The 15,925-nt window shown below is 41.5% G+C and overlaps 1 non-coding gene across 1 annotated transcript; it reads right to left on the bottom strand.

The window, feature by feature from the left end:
- Positions 1-15,214: 15,214 nt before the first annotated feature.
- On the bottom strand, positions 15,215-15,288 carry trnai-aau (transfer RNA isoleucine (anticodon AAU)). Its single transcript has one exon. It is a non-coding gene; the product is annotated as a tRNA-Ile (tRNA).
- Positions 15,289-15,925: the final 637 nt, after the last annotated feature.

The raw sequence follows: 15,925 nt of genomic DNA on the forward strand, positions 1-15,925 counted from the left end.
CAGTTGAAGTAATGAATTAACAAATCGTTGGGAGTCTCGAAGAAAATGGGTTGAGACCTCGACAAAGGATGTGTGGTGCAGGGAGCTAGCGATGATAACAGCCAGGAATCACATCAAGAATGAGAATTTTAAATTGTTGTTGCTTATGAATAGGAGCCTTTTGATGGATGAACATGTTTGAGAGAAGCGAACACGTTGGTGATAGAGCTTTCATTTTTTTCTTGAGATTACAGGGAGGTTGAATTTGGGAGGCTGGCCAGGAGTGTGTTTGGATAATTAAGTTTTGAGATGACACACAATGGATGAGAGTTTCAGTATATGAGCTGAGATGAGGGTGGAATCACCTAGAAATAGTGGTGTTGGAGTGGGACTGGGCTGTCACTCTCACCTCACCTCTGGGATTCAGCTGGTTGTCAGGTTGTGAATCAGGGCAGTAACACAATCGGGAGCTGAGTGGCCCTGGTGGAGCCTAAAATTAGTGTCACTCAGCTGGCTGTTGCTGAGCAGCTGCTATTTGAATGCCCTGTTGATGACTACTTCCATCACTTTACTGCTGATCGAGTGTTGACTGATCGATGGAAATTGCCTGGGTTGGATTGCCCTGTGTTTTTGTGTTGAATATCCCTGGGCAATGTTCCACATTGTCGGTAGATGCCAGTGCTGGAGCGGTACGTGAATTGGTGGGTGGTAAGTTCTGGAGCACAATCTATCAGTGTTATTGCCAGAATGTTAGCAGGACCCACAGCCTTTACACTACTTAACCATTTCTCGATATTGTTCGACCTAAATTGAACTGGCTTAAAGCTCACATCTGTGACGTTAGGAACCAGTGGAGAAGGCTGACTTGGATCATCTCACTTTGCATTTGGCTGAAAATTACTGCAAATGCTGTCATCTTGTCTTTTGCATGGATGTGTGAGACCCCTCCATCAGTAAGGGTGGGGATATCTGTGGTGCTTCCTGCAAAGAGTTGTTTAATTGTCCATTACCATTCACAACTGGGTGTGGCAGAACTGCACAGCTCTGATCTGATCCATTGGTTGTGGGATCACTAAGCTCTGTTGCTTGCTGCTGATGCTGTTTGATGTGAAGATAGTCCTGCTTGGTAGCTTCACCAGGTGTACACTTCAGTTTTAGGTCTGTCTGGTGCTGCTCATGGCATGCTGTCCTTTCCTGTCCATTGTGATGGGTGAGTGCAGGATTTACAAACCCATGAGATTACAGATTGTGCTGGAGTACAGTTTTGCTGCTGTTGTTATCCCACAATGCCTCAGAGAGATCCAGTTTGAGTTCCTACATCTGTCCTATTTAGCACGGTGATGGTACCACTCAGCACAATAGAGGTTTTTCTTAACTTTAAGGTGAGGCTTTGTCTCCAAAAAGACTGTGTGATGGTTGCTCTTACCGATACTGTCATGGAAAGATGCATTTGCAGCTGGCAGATTCATACTGATAAGATCTAGTATGTTTTTCCCACTTGCTGGTTCCGTTACCACCTGCTGCAAACCCAGTTGAGCAGCTATGTCCTTGAGGACCCGACCAGCTCAGTCAGTAATCCTGCTGCTGAGCTACTCTTGGTAGAGGATATTGAAATCCTGTACCCAGAGGAGCCTTGTCACCATTTTATTGCCTCAGTGCTTCCTCCAAGTGTTATTCAACATGGAGGAGCACTGATTCATCAGCTGTGGGAGCACGGTACGTGGTAATCGGCAGGAGCCATGTGACTTCCTGGTGTCCAAAGTCAATGCTGAGTACTCCCAAGGCAAATGGTTCCTGTGTGTACACCACTGTGCCATCACCTCTGCCTGGTCTGTCCTGCTGGTGAGACAGGACATATCCAGAGATTTCAGGAGAAAGTGAAGACTGCAGATGCTGGAGATCAGAGTCAAGGGTCTGGTGCTGGAAAAGCACAGCAGGTCAGGCTGATGAAGGGCTTAGGCTCAAAACGTCGATTCTCCTGCTCCTCGGATGCTGCCTGACCTGTTGTACTGTTCCATCATCACAGTCTATCTAAGGATGGTTTTTGTGGTGTCTGGCTATTATCTGTAAGGGGTTACTCTGTGAGTATGACGGTGTCAGGCTGTTCCTTGACTAGTCTGTGAGACAGCTCGGCACAAAAAAAAACAGATGTTAGTGAGCAGGATGTTGCAGAGTCGAGAGGGCTGATTCTGTGGTTGTATTTCCTAATGCCTTGGTTAGATGCCAAGTGGTCCATCCAGTTTCATTCCTTTGTTGAGACTTTGCAGTGATTAATACAGTGAGTAGCTTGTTGGGCGACTGTCAGGTTGGCAGGATTTTTTTCGCCATTGACAATAGTTCCATGGAGATCAGGAGATTCCTAATTCCAGTTATTTTTTTCTTGAATTCAGATTCTACCATCTGCCGAACTGAGATTCAAACAAGGACTTCAGTTGTACATTTTAATATTCTGGATATAATTTAAATACATTAGGTTTGTTCACTCATTTTAAATATCACTAACCCTGGTTTTGTTTCTTTGTAAAACACTGTCCATTATCCTGTCTCCTTCAGCCTTCCCTCCAACAACAAGAGCAAGGAGCACATTGAGTATCTCTGTCACTAAGACTGAGACAATCCGATCAGCTGCCTCTGCTGCTTCTCTCCCTCCCACTAGCCCACCGAGACTAACTGCCTCACATGGTGTTCCTGATTTTTGTCCCAAACTTACATCTTTCTCCAGTCTCTTGTCAAGCCTTATCAGAGCTCATCTTGATCTTTTACTCGTCTCACTAAACTACAGACATTCCAACTCTGTTTCCTCCTCATCACTCCCCCTCCCCAATTCACAGGTATTGTTCCTTGTTCTGTCTGTCTGTCTTTTCTGGTTATGTCCTTCTCAACCATTCTGCAAAAAAAACTAACATTTGACCTCACCATCATTTGTAAATCCTGCTCCATCTCCACTCTCCCTTTCCTTTCTGAATTCCTTGTATTTGGTGTCCCTCAAGGATCTATCCTTGATCCCTCCTGTTTCTCACCTACGCACTGCCAGGAAGTGACATTGTCCAAAAGCACAGTGTGAGGTTTCACATGTACACTGACGATGTCCAGCTCTCCTTCCCCACCATCCCTCTCCATTGCTCCACTGTTGCTCAGTTACCAAACTGCTTATCACATTCCCACTACTCGATTAACTGCAATTTCCTCCAAAGAAACATTGTTACGGTTAAACCCATTACCTTCAGTTGCTATTACAAATTCCTTTCCCTTACTGCTGAGCCCCTCCCTCTCTCTGGGTGCAGTATGAGATAGAACTAGACTCTTCACAAAATTGCTGTCATATCTGTAACCCCAAGGTGACCTTCTGATCAGACATTACGCAATCACAAACACCAGGAATTCCAATCTCTAAAATGTTGCTTGTCTCCACCTCACCCTAGCTCCATTGTTACTGAAACCCCTTATCCATGTCGGTGTTACCTTAAACTTGACGAATCTGAAATGAACCCTTGATTTCATGACTGACCCAGAATCTGCGAGCTTTCAGTGTTTCCTGCACAATTACCGCCCCGATCCCTTTGTGGTGCAGCTTTCTACAGTTTTCACCATGAAAATAGCACTCTGTTCTCTTATCATCCCCTCCAAAATGACCGACTTCACTTTTTCCCAAATTATACTCCATCTGACATCTTGTTGCCCCCTTCTCTTGTGCATCTCTCTCTCTTCACAATCCTCTTAGAACTTTACAGTTATGCCTTTTCCAGGAGTTCCCCCCCCCCCTCCATTCTTCTAAACATTTACTAGGAGCAGTGGGCAGTGTGAAGCATGCATAGTTGCTCTGTTTTTAGAGATACTCGATGGGAGGTGCTTGCTGCCCATTGGGCAGAATGGAGACAACTTGCCCATCGAGCTGCATGAGCCTTTCACCCCCCATGTCTTATTGATGAACCACAGCAGCAACACGGAACAGTAAAAAAGAAGCAAATCCTGCTCTTCACATCTCACTGACTCTTGGAATATTCAGTCCCATGTGTCAAAGATCTGCCCTGTTCAGTCACATGAAATTCCAAGGTGGAAACTCCTAGAAACCCACATAGATTTCCACCTGAACTGACTGCTGACCTCCACAAGGGGTAATGTGTCCAGTCATCCTGGGCCAGGAGGAGGGGATGGTGCGAGTTTCTAACCTGAACTGACAGTGACAGATTTTATAAACTTGTATGACAGGATACTACAGGTGCATATTCAGATGGTAATCTCAGTAATTGTAACACCTAACTCTGATTGAATTAGTCAATTCATCAGGTACTGGATATTTACATTGTGTGTGAGCATTGTATTCCATCTGAATCCCATTTGCTGCATAAAAGTTCTCCTTTGAATCTTCCCAACCCTCTAATGTGTGTCCTGTAATCCTTGTATAATGAGCTGATGGGTATAAGATTTATTATTATAACGTGTAACTTTTCTAAACCCTCTGTCACAGCTCCTCTCAATTGCCTTTGCTACAAGGAGAACACCTCAGTTTCCCCAAATCCCTGATTCCCCAATGTCTGCTTGTTTATAAGGCACACGTCAGGATTCTGTTGGAACATTGTCCACTTGCCTGCATCAGTGCAGCCCCCAACACTTTTAAATAAAGTGAACATCCTCCAGGACAAAGCACTGTGCCTGAGTGGTGTTCCATCTACTACCTTCAGCATTTCCTCTCCCCATCCCAGAGACACAGTGGCATCAATGTGTAAAAGGTAAAGGCAGCATTGTCCTAGCAGACCATAGGGCTGCTCTCTCATTAGGGAGGAAACTGGAGCACCTGGAAGAAACCCATGCAGACACTGGGAGAATGTTCAAGTCCCACAGAGACAGTTGTTCAAAGCTGGAATCGAACCTGGGGCCCTGGCAGCAGGGCTAATTACTGAGCCACTGTGCCCCCTAAAATTGTAATTTGATTCACAACTACCACTTCCTCTGATAGTTCATTCCACACACAAACCATTGTCTGAACAAAAATAAAAAAAATTCCCGAACGCCTTTTTAAAGCCGTTCTGCTGTCACCTTAAAAGGTATGTCCCCAGTCTTGAATCGCGTCCCTTCCTAGAAAGGACACCTGCTGTTCAAATTACTGATACCACCCCTCCATGATTTGAGAAACGTCTAATAAGGTCACTCCTCAGCCTCCTGCGCGCCAGTGAAAGAAGTCGCAGCATATCCAGCCTCTGCTTATAATTCAAACTAACCATTCCCATCAACATCCTGGTGAATCTCTTCTGAATCTGCTCCAACTACATAATGTCCTCCTGATGTCAGCATGACCAGAACTGGACACTGAATTCCAGAAAAGGCCTCCCCAACATCCAAAATAATGTCCAACTCTTGTACTCAAAGGTCTGAGCAATGAAGGCAATTGTGCTAAGCACCTTCTTAACCACCCTGTCTACATGTGACACAGACTTGAAAGACCCGAACCCCTCAGCCTCTTTGTTCCATATCACAACTTGAGGCCCTGTTTTTAATTAATGTAAGTCTACCCTCGTTTGTTTTTTCAAGATGTAATATTTTGCATTTATTCCAATCCAAAGATCCCAAAGAACCCTGAGCATTAAAGACAGTAGGAGTATACTTAAGAGGGAAATCAGGAGGGCAAAAAGGGGACATGAGATAGCTTTGGCCAATAGGGATATGAAAAATCCCAAGGGTGTTTATAAATACATTAAGAACAAAAGGGTAACTCGAGAGAGAATAGGGCTCCACAAACATCAGTAAGGCAGCCTATGTGTGGAGCAGCAGGAGATGGGAGAAATAGTAACTGAATGTTTTGCATCAGTGTTTACTATGGAGAAGGACATAGGCAATATAGAATGTTGGGAAATAGATGTCGACATGTTGAATATGTCCATCTTACAGACGAGGACGTGCTGGGTGTCTTGTAACCCGTAAAGACTGGTTAATCCCCAGCATCTGATCAGGTGAACCAGAGAACTCTGGGAAGCTGGGAATGTGATTGCTGGGCCTCTGGCTGAGATATTTGTATCATCGATTATCACAGGTGAGATGCCAAAAGACGAGAGGTTGGTTAACGTGGTGCCACTATTTAAGAAAGGTGGTAAGGACAAGCTAGGGGGCGATCGACCGGTGAGCCTGACATTGATACTGGGCAAGTTATTGGAGGGAATCCTGAGGAACAAGATGTGCATGTGTTCTGAAAAGCAAGGACTCATTAGTGATAATCAGCATGACTATGTGCATGGGGAATCATGTCTCACAAAATTGATTGAGTTATTTGAAGAAACATTTGAAGATGTATCAAAGAGGATTGTTGAGGGCAGAGAGGTGGACATGATCTATGGAATTCAGTAAGGCGCTCGACAAGGTTCCCCATGGAAGACTGGTTAGCAAGGTTAGATCTCATGGAATACAGGGAGAACTAGCCGTTTGGATACAGAACTGGCTCAAATGTAGAAGGCAGGGTGGTGGTGGAGGGTTGTTTTTCAGATTGGAGGCATGTGACCAGTAGAGTGCCGCAAGGATCGGTGCTGGGTCCACTACTTTTCTTCGTTTATACGTATGCTTTATATATGAGCATAGGAGGTATATTTAGTAAGTTTGCAGATTGCACCAAAGTTGGAGGTATAGTGGACAGCGAAGAGGGTTGGCTCAGAATACAACAGGATGTTGTTCAGATGGGTGAGAAGTTGCAGATGGAGATTAATGCAGATAAATGTGACATGCTGCATTTTGGAAAAGCAAATCTTAACAGGACTGATACACTTAGTGGCACTTTCCTAGATAGTGTTGATGAACAAAGATATCTTGCAGTGCAGGGTCATATTTCCATGAACATAGAGTTGCAGGTAGATAGGATATTGAAGAAAGTGTTTGGAATACATTCCTTTATTGATCAGAGCATTGAGTATAGAAGTTGGAAGGTCATGTACAGGACATTGGTTAGGCCTCTTTTGGAATATTGTGTGCAATTCTGTTCTCCATCAATCGGAAGGATGTTGTGAAACTTGAAAGGGTCAACAAAGATTTACAAAGATATTGCCAGGGTTGGAAGTGTTTGAGCTGCAGGAAGAGAGCAAAAAGGCTGGGGCTTTCTTTGCCTGGAGCATCAGAGACTGAAGGATGACCTCCGTAGAGGTTTATAAAATCATTAGTATCATGGATAGAGTAAACAGACAAGGTCTTTTCCCTGAGTAGAAATCCAAATGCTAGGAATTGGGGATGAAGGCTCACAAATACTTGACTCTGACACAAATGCTCTGCTTTTCAAAATAAAGTCTGGGGGAAACTGCAACCAGAAAAATTTCTGATTATCTCAGGAGGAAGAGAACTCAAAACTCGTGCCATTGACCCAGGGGGCGCAATGACAGTTACAGAAGTCTGGGAAACATTAGAAATGTAACAGGTTGTGAGCAAGGTCGGGGGGGGGGGGGTGGTGGGGGAGACAAGGACATAAAGACAATCTGTCACACGGGGGAAGGCAGGAGAGAATAAACAGCAGAAATGGTTGTCCCTCAAGGCCACAGGGAATGGAGTTAGAGCTGGGAAAGAAACAAGGTCATAAGGTGTGTGCAGCTGCCAAAGAAATATGCTAAAAAACTGATTATAAAAGCATAGAGGGCAGAGTTCAGTCTGAAACTTTTGCTCTCAATGGTGAGTACAAAAAGCTGTAAAGCCTGGGGAGTTGTATTACAGCCAACACATACTCAGGATTGGCCAAGTGTGCAGTAACTTTCTGATATTTCTTTTTCTGACATTTGTAGTTCAAGTCTGATGATACTAGTAACTTTTCAAAATTGTACTGGAGTTTAATATTCTGGAGAAATGTCAAATAAATCACATTGATCATATTCTGCAGATCTTACTCCATTACCCTGCATGTTCCAGCATTTCAGTTACATCCATGTCCTGCCGGTGGAACAGGACATACAGGGATGGTGACGGTGGTGTCTAGAACATTGTAAGCTATGATTCTGTGCGTATGACTGTCAGCTTGTTGCTTGACTAGTCTGCGTTCCAACTTACCCAATAAGATGTGGGCAGGGTGAGACAGTACAGTTAGAGCTCCTCTGCTCGCCAGTTCCTTTCCTTTCTGCTTTTTTAGAATTCCATTCTCTCTCACTCTCCCCTTTGCCGACTCTGACACAAGTATCTCAACGTTGAATCATGACAATTAAAAAAAAAACATGTCTCTACAAGAAAACCAATGGAGGAAAATATATTATTCTTGCATCAATTGCATTTTAAACAAAAACAATTCTGTTCAATAAACACTGTCTCATTTTTTTTTTCAATTCAATCAAGCGATCTATTATGTTTTGTCCCTCAGTTTACCGATCTTCATAAATATCCAATCAATTTCAGTGGAACATGCTGATAAAGTATTGAACCAATTTATCTGTTTAGGTTTTAGCATTAGTTATCAAGTCATTACCATTACAAAAATTGCATAATAATTGGTCTGGGTAACAAGTGTACTGGGGTTCACAATTTAATTTATTGACTGTTTGAAAAATGGTACAATATATTGTTTTTTCAGGATTCTAACAGTAATTGTTAAGGCATTTGCATGACAATAATTATAGTATGCTTTAGTTTAGTCTTGCTAACAACTACAGTGAAGTTTATATTTGAATTTAATGCAATCTTCCCTAGTACCTATACAGTAATATAAAAATCCATTTTATTTCCAATCAACACACCTACAAAAGAATCCATTATTTCTGATGCAATGCGGACTGTTAAAAATATGACTTTTGCTCATTTGAATGATCTGTGTAATCCCAGCCTTATAAATTTAGAAAAACCTAATTACTTTTCCCTTCGATAATTCCTATTCATTTTTGCAGAGGTACAGTCAAATAGCAAGATGAAATTTATCATTATTCTAATAGAATTTTGAAAATCTATATGTTGTTAATATATAATAATTGTTAATTTTAATCCATAGAATATAGAACAGTACAGCACAGTACAGGTCCTTTGGTCACGATGTTGTTCCGACCTTTTATCCAAATCTAAGATCAAACTAACCAACATGCCCTTCATTTACTATCATCCATGTGCATATCCAAGAGTCACGTAGATGTCCCTGATGGATCTGAATCTACTACCATCACTGGCAGTGTATTCCACAAACTCACCACTCTGTATAAAGAAACGATCTCTGACATCTCCGCACAACTTCCGCCATTCATCTTAAAATTATGCCACTTTGTAGGGAAAAGTCTTTCATTATCCACTCTATCTATGCCTCTCATCATCTTACACAAAGCTATCAAGTAAACTCTTTCACTGCAATGACCAAAGCCCCAGCTTTGTCAACCTTTATTCATAAGACATGCCTTCCAGTCCAGACAACATTTTGATAAATTTCATCTGCACCTTCTCTAAAGCTTCCACATCCTATGTCTTATGAGGTGATCAGAACAGAACATAATATTCCAAGTATAGTCTCATCAGGGATCCATAGAGCTGCAGCATAACCTCGTGGCTCTTAATCTCAACCTCCCCACTAATGAAAGCCAACACACTATGCACTGTCTTAATAACCCTATCACCTCAGATGTCAGCTATGAGGGATGTATGAACGGGCACCCCACCATCCCTCTGTTCCTCCACATTGTCAACAATCCTGCATTTAATCTGAAAATATGCATTCAAATTTGAAATTCCAAAATGAATAACTCCACATTTTCCCAGGTTTAACACCATCTGCCACTTTTCAGGCCAGCTCTGCATCCTGTCAATGTCCTCTAGCAACTTACAAAAGCCCTCCACACTATCCACAACTCCACAAACCCTCGTGTCATTGGCAAACTTCCTAACACACCCTTCCACTTCCTCATCCAAGTCATTTGTAAAAATCACAAAGAGCAGAGGCCCAGAACTGATCCCTTCAGAACACCATTGGTCACCGTGCTCCAAGCTGAAAACTATCCATTTAATCTCACCCTGTCCTCTATGGATCAGCCACTTTATTATCTAACCAGTCAGGTTTCCCTGTATCCCATGCCTCATTACTTTCTGAATGAGCCGACCATGGAGAACCTTATCAAACACCTTGCTAAAATCCTTATACACCACATCCACTACTCTGTCCTCACCAATGTGTTTGCCACAACCTCAATTAATTCAATGAGGCTTGTGAGGCATAATCTGCCGCTCACAAAGCCATGCTAACCATCTCTAATAAATCTATGCTTCTCCAAATAATCATTAATCCTGTCTCTCAGAATTCTCTCCAAAAATTTGCCCACAATTGATGTAAGACTGATTCCCAGGATCATCTCAATTGCCTTCTTGAATAAGGGAATAACGTTTGTCACCCTCCAATCATCTGGTATGACTCCAGTGGACAGTGAGGATGCAAAGATCATTGCCAAAACACAGTAATCACTTGCCTCCTTTTATCATAACAACCTAAGTTATATCCTTTCTGGCCCAGGGGACTTATCTGTCCCCATGATTTTTAAATATTTTCAGCACATTCTCTGTCTTAACATCGACCTGTTCGACCATATCAGCCTGTTTCACGTTGTCCTCACAAGGAACAAGGTCCCACTCACTCGTGAAGATTGAAGCAAAGTTCTCAGTAAAGACCTCCCCTACCTGCTCAGGCTCCTGGCACAAATTTGCTTCACTATAAGGGGTATAAATGTGGAATTATGTCTCAGCACTGAATTAATGTAAAGATATTACAGTGTACAATATAACTACTTTGAATATTGAACGGTATTTTAACTGAGAAAACACAGTTAAATTGATTTGATTATGTTTCACTTCATGCCAACATTTATTGTATTTAGAACCACAATAAGAGTTTCCTTTTTGCATATATGAACCTTACTTAAAATTCATCGCACATTTATGTGAAGAAAATAGAATTAGCATCTGTTTGTTCCTTCCTTTATCACTGAGTGTTCATTTTGAAATTGTGGAAGTTGTACGTTGTTGAAAGGAAGGGAACTTCTCTTCGGCTGAATATTCACATTGAACGACTGATGCATTTTTAAAATTAAAGTACAATGATCACGCAGTTTTGTCAATTTGTCTTTCAAAGAATTGTAATGAGATTCCTGTTTATTTAAATCCACCATTCCATCATTCTATTGTTATTGTAAAATATTGTTTAATTTCCAGTCCATTACACACAGAAACTACCTAATTAATTTCCATTCGAATTACTACAATAAACAGTTGATTAGTTTTCATTTAAGAAGCCACATTAAACATAATACTGCAGTCCTGCCGTCCTGAGTGGGAACATTATGAAAGGAGCCTGTGGAGCTGTGGCAGTTTCTCTATTACTAAACCCGAGGGAAGGTTTCAAATCACACCTTCACCACAAATATATCAAGAGCTATCTGAATGGTGATTAGAGAGTACCCGAGCTCAGACTGAACTGCTTTTCAATCCAACATTAGATCTGTTTTTATCTATTATATCAATAATCACAAAATCTGATACTTATTTGTATCAGGTTACCAAGAAATATGTGTTGGAAAATTCGCTTTAGCCACTTTGCTTTTACAAAAGATTTACATCTGTCCCTGTTTTCTCTAACAGAAAGTAATCTGAAGAGGATTTTCACTTTTACGAAGAAAAGGGGAGGTGTTTCCCATATAAACTAATGCTTCTTCGATCTACGCCTTTTCAGTTTATGTCAGGTTTCATAATAACGCTTTACTTTCAGATAATGGGGATACCTGTATCTATTTCTGTCACTTATACGTTCCTGGAGAATATTTGAAAATGTTGCAGAATTAAAGATTACGATATCTAAGTAATGAGATTGATTTTTGTTTGTTGCAAAGGGGCAAGTTCAAACAATTGAAACACATTAAACATTATTATCTCGTGCTATAAGTTGGAAATAAAGTTGATAGCTCCTTCAGTAAACTAACAAATGCTACCACCTATTACTTGTCGGTCAGCTGATTACCTACTTTGTAACTAAATGTTGTGATTCATCTAAATATTACTCTGTCCTTTGATCAAAGTGAGTTTGTAATTGTTGTTCAGTTTATGAATTGTCAGAAACTTGTTTTTATTTTTCCATTCACCTGTTCATTTTGACCGTAAGAATGAAATGCTTTGGAAATATTGGAGTTTGTTCATTTAAAAATAAGGTTTGTACATCTCTTACATATCTCACTTCTTGTATTATGATTCAAGAATGTTTTCTGGTGGAATTCTAGTAAATACCAAACATTCGTTGGATTCAAATAAGGTCTTTAACACCCAGTTATCAATCTGTTGTTAATGTTTCAGCTGTTACATTGACATTGATTAGGTACTCATTCAGAGAGATCAACTGACAATTATAAACTTGCAGGATTATTGAATTGAGAAAAAGATACAGATGTGGAAACATTTTTTAGAAGGAATTGTTTTTTTCATTCAAATGTGTAAGCTGTTCAAGAATTCTATATCACCTTCCATTGGTTTTCTTGTCGAGAATGTAAATTTATAATTATTGTGAATTAAAATGTGTTCTGTATTTTGAAATTTGTATCAGATTTAAGAAGAAAAAGAGGAGCAATTAACATGAAAAGTTCAGTCAATAGAAAGCACAGTAAATTAAATTGGCAGAGGTAACTTTTAGTATTGTTTCTGAATATTCAGTCAAATATTTCTAATGGCAAGAGCGTTGTTCCGGTAAAGCACAGCAGGTCAGGCAGCATTCAAGGAGAAGCAGAATCGACGTTTTGGGCATAAGCCCTTCATCAGGAATCTTTTCGATACTCCTGCTCTTTGAATGTGCCTGCACTTTTGCAACACCACAGCTTTCCTCACTTTCTCCAAATATGCTTAATGAACATGAACTGAAAATGTTAGCATCAGCAGTTGAACAAGACCAAATAAACCCTTTTTTTGCAATATTTATCGTGAAAACTTGTTTGAGAACATGCATCAAATCAGATCGAACATTTCTTGCCGTTAGAACCCTTGACCCTTCATAATAAAGAATAACCATGCTTTGCACAACCAGTGTGGTGTATAACGACTGAACTGAAATACCACAGGACAACGATTGCATTTATTGAAGGGAATGATAACCAGATCCTTACTGTGATAGTGGGGATTGATCTCAGAAACAATAAAATTTTACTGTGATTATTCCACTGAACAGTAATCAGATGGTCATGAAGATCTTTGTGCGGCTTTATGTGCAGTGTTTTGTTTGAACATTGATTTCAGTAACATTGAGATATTTTACATATTGACAATTGATAGTTAAAGGTAAGTTTTAAATGCAACAGTTAAAAAAAATTGTCAGTTTTGTTTAGCGAAACACAATTCTAAGTTTATGGAATCCCTACTGTGTGGAAACAGGCCATTTGGCCCAACAAGTCTACACTGACGTTCCAAAGAATAATCCACTCAACACCATTCTGCTCTCAGATTACTGGACATTTACCTCTGACTAATGCATATAACCTACACATCCCTGAACAGAACGCGCAGTTTAGCATGGCCAATTTACCTCACCTGCATATCTTTGGATTGTGGGAGAAAACCAGAAGGTGTCCCTGTGTATTGTTACAAGACCATTATACCAAGTACCATCCCCAAAGGACTTAAGATGTATCTCTGAGCTGCGGTACTGTCTCTGATTATCGACATCCCACAATTTACTAAACTGCATGCATCAGCGTCTATTTCTTGCGGATTATCAGACGCAGGGACTGTTAATAAAACATATGAAATTATATTTGACAAAATCTCAATCCAAAAAGAGCTAGCATCATAACTCTAAGTATCCCTAGCATTCTAAAAATTCTGCTGAAGCATAAAAAAACTGAATTCACAATCCTACAGAAATAATCCCACGTTCGCATCGCCACTGTATAATGAGTTACTCGAAGTCTGTTCAGTCTGAGTTTCAGCGGGTCTTCCGTTCATTCGGCTGTCCAGACTTCTTCCTCAACTGGAGAATTCACTGGCCCTTTGATCAGAGTGTAGTGAGTCCAGCCTTTCTCCGCTGGACTCACTTATTGTAATTTCGGTAATCAAAGGATCCTGATATGGCCCTTCCCAGTACGGCTGCAATTTAGTCTCTGTCCACGATTTTACTAAGGCCCAATCTCCTGGCCGGTTGGGATGAACGGTGAATTCAAGGGGTGGAGTCTGTGCCAATAAACTCTGTTTCCTGAGGAGAGACAAAGAGGCGGACAAGACCAGTATATATTTCTTTAGAACTAGTCTTTAGTTCCGGGAATTGTCAATTCTCCGTTCATTCCCAGGTAAGGTAATCCAAATATGATTTCATAGGGGATAGTCCCAAACTTTTCCTTGGGGCTGTTTGTACTCGCAAGAGAGCTTAGGTAAACATTTGGTCCAAGGGAGTCTGGTTTCTATTATCAATTTAAAGAGCTGTCATTTGAGTGTTTGGTTCATTCTCTCAAACCTTCCTGATGATGGTGGGTGCCATGGAGTATGGAACTCCCAGAAAATTCCCAACCCTTTCCTTACCTCCTGTAACACTTTAGAGGTAAAATGAGTTCCTTGGTCGGAATCTATATGGTTCACTAGCCCATATCGGGGAATTATGTGCTCCAATATTGTTTTACACGCCATACTCACAGTGGCAGGAGCTCGGGGGTATGCCTCAGCCCAACCAGACAGATGATCTACTATGACCAGCATATATTTTAGTCTTCCTACTCTGGGTAGTTCAGGATAATCTTCTTGTATACTCTGGAAGAGTCTCAATCCCGGGTCTCTTCCTCCCGGGGTCTGTTTTCTCAAGACTTTCTTATTTACCTTTCTGCATATGAAATATCCATCACATATGTGTTTAGCAATTGTATATATTCCATTACATCCATATTCTCGAGGTGGCATGGTGGCTCAGTGGTTAGCACTGCTACCGCACAGCACTCGGGTCCTAGGTTCAATTCTCGCCTCGGGTGTGTGTGTGTGTGTGTGTGTGTGTGGAGTTGGCGCATTTTCCCTGTGTCGTGGGTTCAATCCCCACACGAAACATGCGCTGGTTAGAGCAGAGCTGTGCGGTGATAGTAAATTCTCCTCGGAGACTGTGGCAGGTCTGTCGAATACTGCACATATTTCATGTTTTGCATTTGTTGGTGAAAACAACCGAGACTGGCTGTTTTGCTGCAGCCATCACGGGTACGGCGATCAAGTCGTGCGACTAACCCTGTCAAATACTTTATTGCGCTGATGGCGCTTCTTGCTTTGTGGAGTACGTCGTTTGGAAACACAGCAACCACACAAGCGCTGCATGTGGTCAGTGTGGGGATCGAACCCACGACCTTGGCGTTATTAGCACCACGCTCGAACCAGCTGAGCTAACCGACCACCGCCGGCACGCTACCGAACGCAAATGGCTATATTGCCGGTGCTCACAACCACGGCTGCTCTGCATTTTCTGCTTCTCATCGATCGCACGATAGTCTGAAGTATTTCCTTTCGTTGCAAAGCTTTTCAACAAAAAAAAACATTTACTTTTCCGAACGCGCATACTCGAGTTAACCATTTGCTCTGATATCTAAAATTAAACACAACGTCCGGACGCATGCAATTTCAATCGCAACGCCACCAGCTCAGCTGCAGCTTCTCACGTTGACAAATTTCGTCTGGAGAACCGTACCTTCAACGATCGCTCACTGTTCTTCTGGATACTCACAGACCTTTGGAGTCAGGGTTATGTGCTGCTGATTAACTGCTACGAACCTTACGCCAAATGCATTGGAATTGTAATCTATCAGTGGGGTTCTTTCTGCTCCCGAACGACGCAGTTGCTTTGGTGTCAGCAACAGCTCAGAAGTCAATTGCACGTTTTGCTCAATGACTCATGTTGCTTATGCAATCTTCGTTTGACCGCATATTTAGCAAGTTATCGGGCCTTCCTGCAGAGTTTGTCCGCGACAGGTCAGCTGCTAAAATGATTGCTTCAGACAGCATGCCCCTACACCCTACATTTGAAAATGGAAAA

This window comes from Chiloscyllium punctatum, chromosome 24 (assembly GCF_047496795.1).
Source record: "Chiloscyllium punctatum isolate Juve2018m chromosome 24, sChiPun1.3, whole genome shotgun sequence".
NCBI lineage: Eukaryota > Metazoa > Chordata > Chondrichthyes > Orectolobiformes > Hemiscylliidae > Chiloscyllium > Chiloscyllium punctatum.